The sequence below is a fragment of the Myotis nattereri genome (assembly GCF_964212035.1).
Source record: "Myotis nattereri genome assembly, chromosome: 5".
NCBI lineage: Eukaryota > Metazoa > Chordata > Mammalia > Chiroptera > Vespertilionidae > Myotis > Myotis nattereri.
Genome location: NC_138080.1, coordinates 37278561 through 37285147, shown reverse-complemented (window position 1 = coordinate 37285147; position 6587 = coordinate 37278561). Strand labels below are relative to the sequence as shown.

The 6587-nt window shown below is 52.4% G+C and overlaps 1 protein-coding gene across 2 annotated transcripts in view; it reads left to right on the top strand.

Annotated features, from left to right (window-relative positions):
• Window positions 1-413: 413 nt before the first annotated feature.
• Window positions 414-6587, top strand: part of CTSB (cathepsin B) — a 28545-nt gene continuing 22371 nt past the window's right edge. The window contains exon 1 of one of the 2 annotated variants that reach the window (XM_081092903.1): window positions 414-622. The gene's annotated coding sequence lies outside the window, so the exon portion shown is untranslated. Of the gene's footprint in view, window positions 623-752; window positions 915-6587 lie in introns of those variants that run through there. The other variant, XM_081092902.1, reaches the window with a different exon arrangement.

The window sequence follows — 6587 nt, the reverse complement described above, 5'->3', positions numbered from 1 at the left end:
AAATGGCATTTAAATATATAAAATAAATATTAAAAATATGTCTTTGTTTTACTATGGTTGCAAATATCAAAAAATTTCTATATGTGACACGGCACCAGAGTTAAGTTAGAGCTCAAAAGGTTCACCATCACTGGGCTAGGAGCTGGATGCTGAGATTTCTGCCCCTAAGGTCCTTCTCTATAGAAATCCTGACGCAGATCCTGCAATTAGTGCTCAATGGTATGAACTACCGTTTTCGTTATATTAACGTTAAATAAGCCTTTTAAAGCTCTTCTGGTAGTCCTGCTGTCTTGATACCCCCAACACTGATTTCTTAATGAATGAAATAGCGGACAGTAATCCCCTCCCCCAAGCAGGGATCTGTGGGTTTTGAATGCGCGGCGTCCAGGCTGCGGCGGCTCCTGGGTAATTTTGCTAGGCTGGGTGGAGGCACGTAAGGACACCCCCAGTTCCATTCTGCTCCCCGCAGGACCCAATTCTCAGGGTTAGAGGCCGGCGGAGCTCAGGGCCCCTCTTCCCCGGCCGGCGCGCCCACCCACCAGGGGATCGCCAGAAGCTCAGGCGGGCGCGGGGCGCGGGGGAGACGCGGATGCGGTGGCGGTGCGGCCAGCAGGAGGAGGGGGTGGGTAGGGGTGCCGGGCTCAACGGGGAACCGGAGGTGGGGATGGGGTGCGGCCAGCCGGAAGGGGAGGGGGAGGGGTGCGGGGGTACCGGGCTGGTTGGGGCCGGGGGTGGGGCCGCGCGTCCACAGCGGTCACGTGAGGAATCAGCCGGGCACGGGGTGGGGCTCGGGGCGGGGCCGGGGCGGTAAAAAGGAGCGAGGGCGGCCGGGGGGAAGCTACCGACGGCGGCTGCTCGGGCACAGACAGGGGACCTCGCCGGCTGCAGGCCCAGGCTCTCGGCGGTGGAGCTAGGTGAGCCGGCGGGGGGCGGCGGGCTGGGCGCGGGCGCATCGCCACGCGGTGGGATGACCTTGGCGGCGGGGAGAGGAGGCTGGGGCCCTGTGCGCCCCCGCCAGGCCCTGGAGGCGTCTCGGCGGGCCGGCGGGTTGGGGGGACTCTCTGGCCGTCACTGCGGGCAGCGGGGGTGGCCGGCGCACACTCCTAAGTCGTCGCCCTGGTTAAGAAAAGCAGTAAACAACCCGCTCGCCGGCAGCCGGGCTCCCTGCCCCCATTGGGCTCGCGCCCGCCGGTTCCTCCTCCAGGGCTGTGTCCCGGGCCGGGTCATCCCGACCCTGTAACCCGCCCGTCCCTGGGGCTGGCCGGGGAGACGGCCCAGGCGGAGCCGGGCACTTTGCTGGGGTGATCCTAGGGAGGAGCCTGCGAGGAAAGGCTTGGCCCAGAGCCCGGTGACTTTCGGTTAGAATCTGGCTCCCGGGCCCTGCGTCGATTTCTGGGCTTCGGTGTCCGCAGCAAACTGCTGGGATAACAGTATCTACCTGCATGTATTTTCGGTGTTTTCTTATTCCAGGGAGTTTGCCTGGGCAGCTTTCTGCACACAGCCACACACAATTCCAGGAACCCCCGAAGACAGAAATGAGAAAACAGGAACCTGGGGCTGGGTGGATTCAGCTGGAACCCGCAGAAAAAGTTAAATGCACAGTAGGGAAGGAAAACGAAACAGGAGGGAGCCGGTGCCTCAGGCCCCGGGTGGTGTGGGAAGGGGGAAAGCAGGGCCGAGTCCTGGGGCATCACCTCTTCCCTCAGTTAATGACCCCGAGGGCCTGGGAGAGGGAGCATGTAGGGAGCAATGTGGGGTAACGGGGTTGTAGGGCTCAGCCGCAGGCAGTCCAGATAGCTATGAGCTGGATTTGCCCCTTTAGTGGGCTTAGGCCAACCCCCTTCCCTGGCCACTGAGGAAACCAACAGGCACTGGGAGAAGGACCATAGCCCAGTCCCCATATAGTGCCTGGCCCAGTAAAAACCCTCACCCAGTGGAGGGTAGGTGGTGGGTTCAAAGGGAGGCCTAGCACCTTTTATTACCTTGGAAAACCTGATCCCCAAGTGCCTCCACTCCTAGCTGAGTGCAGCTGAGATTCATTCATCTAGAATCCAGATGAATCTATCAGTGCAGAGTGAGGGAGGAGACAGGAAAGGCTGAAGAAGGGCTTGGGCTTGGCCAAGGCTACTTTCCTTTTCTTCCATAGAGTCCTTTCCTTAATGGAGAATTGTTTTCTGTTGGCACTGGTGACGGTGACCACGGGTCCTTGAATATAGAAAAAGAGGCTGGGCCCTAGCTGGTTGCTCAGTGGTTAGAGCATCAGCCCACAAATGAAGGGTTGCGGGTTCAATTCCTGTGAAGGGCATGTACCTCCATTGCAGGCTTGATCCCTGGTCGGGGCATATGCGGGAGGCATCCAATCAATGTGTGTCTCACATCCATGTTTCTCCCCCGCCCTTCCACTCACTAGAAAAATCAATGGGAAAAATATCCTCAGGGCAGGATTAACAAAATAAATAGATAAATAATTTTTTTTTTTTTTAAAGAGAGAGGCCCTAGCCGGTGTGGCTCAGTGGATTGAGCGTTGGCCTGCGAACTGAAAGGTCCCAGGTTCGATTCTGGTCAAATGCACGTGCCCAGGTTGTGGGCCCGATCCCCAGTGGGGGACTTGCAGGAGGCAGCCGATCCATGATTCTCTCTCATCATGGATGTTTCTGTCTCTCTCTCCCTCTTCCTCTCTGAAATCAATAAAAATATATTTTAAAAAATAATAAAAAAAAAAAAGAGGCTGAGTTGTTCCCGCCCTGTGTGGCTTTCCCAAAGAGAGTTGAACGTTCCCCGGAGAGAGGTTCTGCACAAACCTTTTTTGGGCATTTGTCCCAGAACTGGGTACTGCCCAGTGAAGAGGTACAGATCTCTCATCTGGGGTCTTCTCAGGCCCAGAGGGTGGCAACACAGGCCTGACACAGCCTGGTTCCAGTAGCTTCCTTGATATTCGGTCTGGACAGCCCTATTTCCCAACTGGTCAGAAGGTGAGAGTGGAAGCTTTTTGGCTCCAGAAAAAGCCTGTCCCTGTGCTGCTGACTCAGCATCTGACATTGAGGCCTGGTTCTTCCTTTCTCCACGTGCTAAACTAGGGAGTCGGAGTAGGAAGTTGCTCACATCTTAGGGCGGGGCAGGGGGGGAGGTATTTTGTGTTACCACAGGGCCGGCCACTGGATTGAGAAGTAAAAGCGGGGAGAGCGTATGTCAGGGGAGCCTTGAAATGTCTGTTGAGTGACTTTCTTAAATGTGAGTGGTGGCTGTGTAGGTTCCCTGCCATTGGGAGAAAAGGACTGAAATATTTGGGGGTGAAGACTCACCATGTCTGCCGCCTGTTGGTGAGAGTTTGGCATAAGGAAAGTATTAGAGATATGTGAGGTTGAACTGGATGAAATGGGACATTGTGAACGTCAAGGATGGAAATTGGGCATTTCATAGGGTCCAACCTCATGTGTGGAGAGATGATAGGGTTGAGAGTAAGTTGACCGATCAGGTTGAGGCACATACAGATGTGATTGTACTCACTGGATATTAGGAGGCAGTCAGCAGTCTGGTCCCATATCATCATCTCTTTGGTTTAAGTTCCCTACACATACTCCAGGAGCTGCCTAAGAGGAGATGGATCCTGAGTCCTTCATTGGTTGTTAATGTTGATATTCCACCCTAGTTTGGCTCGGGAGGGAGGTTTAGGGATCAAACACCATTACATATCTAGACTTTAACTGGTCCCATTTTTTAAAAAAAATATATTTTATTGATTTTTTACAGAGAGGAGGGGAGAGGGATAGAGAGTTAGAAACATCGATGAGAGAGAAACATTGATCAGCTGCCTCTTGCACGCCCCCTACTGGGGATGTGCCCGCAACCAAGGTACATGCCCTTGACCAGAATCGAACCTGGGACCCTTGAGTCCGCAGGCCGATGCTCTATCCACTGAGCCAAACTGGTTAGGGCTAACTGGTCCCATTTTTAATCTCAAGCCTCATCCCACTCCCTTTCCACAGCACCTAGGGCCTCCAAGTCTTAGCTCCCCTTTGCAGGGAGCATGTTTCACTTTCTTTGACCTGCAAATCATTACCACTTGGTTCTGATCTTCCTGAGGGACATTGTAGCTCCTTTCTGCTTTTCTCTATATAGTTCTCCGATACTTTCTTTCCCTACACTTAATCCATGAACGGTTCTTAAAATTGACAGAAGTGCCTTGACCGGTTTGGCTCAGTGGATAGAGCGTCGGCCTGCGGACTGAAGGGTCCCCGGTTCGATTCCGGCCAAGGGCATGTATCTTGGTTTCGGGCACATCCCCAGTAGGGGGTGTGCAGAAGGCAGCTGATTGATGTTGCTCTCTCATCGATGTTTCTAACTCTCTATCCTTCTCCCTTCCTCTCTGTAAAAAAAAATCAATAAAATATATATATTTTTTAAAATTGACAGAAGTTTAATTGTAATGCAGGTACCCTTTCCCACCGGTGTTTGTGAGTTATTTATGTTGATACATACAGTTCTAGTTCATTCATCTTGATCTACAGTATATTTATCTACTGAGGGACAGTTAGGTTGTTACTGCTTCAGTGTTGCTCACAGGGCTACTAAATATCTTTGGATCTCTCACTTTGCAAGAGTTTCTCTAGGACAAAAGCAGAAGTTAAATGAATTGCTGGGTCATGAGGTGTGTGCATCTTCTATGTGGCTAGATTCAGAGTGCTTGGAGGTAAAGTGAGGTTTTACCTACCTGTACTCCCAGCAGCGAGGAGGGTTTCTGTCCTGGTGTTTCCCAACGCTAGATGTTATCAGACTTTGATTTTTCTCAAGCGCCACTTTCCCTCACCTGTAAAACATAAGCTTACACAAGACTTTTCCAGTGTTGCTGTTTGATGAGTGCTGGGTGCCGGGAAGAAGGCATTTCTGCATTCCTGACTGTGTTATCTGTCTCCACCAGGCCAGTAACTCATTTAGCCTGGTCATCAAGATAACCTAGAGTTAGCAGCAAGGACGGGGAGAAGAGGATGGGGCAGATACCACCAAGATAGTACACTGGCTCAGGAGAGAGCAGTCTGGAAACACCTAGATATTCTGCCAAGAGACCCAGCAGAGGCTGGTCTTCTTTCTCTATGACCCTCTGACCGGCTGACCTGGACTCTGGGCAGAATGTGCTCACACACACCAGAGTCACATGGCTTCTGGGCTTGCACAAGACCTGGGAAGGTGGTGCCAGCTAAGGGCTTCCGTCACTCCAAGGTTGAGGCATTCATTGTCCCACGTCAGCTGGGAGCCATCTGCCACCCATTCTCGATCCACTTCACCCTGCGGGTGTTCGGGAGGTACTTGGTTCTGGTGTTCAAGATAGCAGAACAAACCATCGTTTGAGTACTTGTCACTATAGTTGGGAGGATCCTAATTTTTCATCCACACTGGGGTACTTCGGAGAATAAAAAGAATTACCCCGAGACGTCAACTGGCCTGTGGGCAGGGAGAGGCATAGCACTGCACTAGTGAGCGAGAGACAGTTTCCTGGTGGCAGTTCACTGTAAGGGCTGCTGCTCAGAGACAAGCAGCATGAAAGGCTTTTGGAAAAAGAGCATCTTCTGTCTCCCCACAGCCTGGGGAGGTGAGTATCTTTTCCTGGGGCCCCAGGAGAGGAAACCAAGACCAAGCCAGAGAGACGAAGCCTTTCTGTTACTCACTTCTGTGGTTTCCAGCATCTCGGTCAAGCGTCCGGCAGGGAGATGTAATTTAGCCTGTGATTGAATTAGGGAGCCGAGCGCTCCTGCCAGCCGGAGAAGCATGGGGCACTAATCTCATCCACATCCCTAAGGATTTTTGTAAAGTCGTTGCAAGATCCTTCAGAGTCCTGGCAGTATGCCCATTTTCGGAACTGAGACATGGGGATGCTGAGCCCCATGCAGCATCTCAGGCAGTCCACATCAGTTGGTGAGCAAAAGCTTCCAGAACTTTCCAGAACTTTGTCCAAACTGTGTCTTGTTTCTCAACAGTATAAACTTTTTTGACTCATTGGGACCTTCCTGGGGTTCACTGTTTTAAGCGTAAGGTAGTCATTTGCTCCTGTGTGCAACATGTGGGCTGTTGTGGCTGATCTTAAGCAATGTTCCATTTGTGGGTTCTGTAGCCCCGTGGTTTGCAGGCAACATGGTGGGAGTTAGTCACTTATTTTGGAGAGATGACTGGCAGGTGGGCAGCAGGGGAAGTGGCCAAGGCAAGCGGGGCCTGCTCACAGGCTCTCCTGGTTCCCTTGGAACCTGCAGGGCTGATGAGGTGCGATGCTGGCGGCCACCTGCAGTGGGTGCCTTTTTCTGGGTCACACAGCAATTGCTTTGGGGGGGGGGGGCATTTCAGCTGCAGGGAGTCAGGTTCTAGGGGATGGATAGCCAACCTGGTGCCTCTTCATCTTCACACACAGCATTTGAGACAGGTGACAACTAGGAGCCCTTTATGTTTTTTGTTTTTTAAAGATTATAAGCCAAGAAGCAGTTAACCAAGTTTGCCTTAGAAGCAAAGTCATAAAACAGAAAAGACCAGATCAAAGGCTGAGATTCTGAGTCAACAAGGAAAGGCCTGGGGTTTCCTTCAGGTCGAGCAGAGCCTATTGG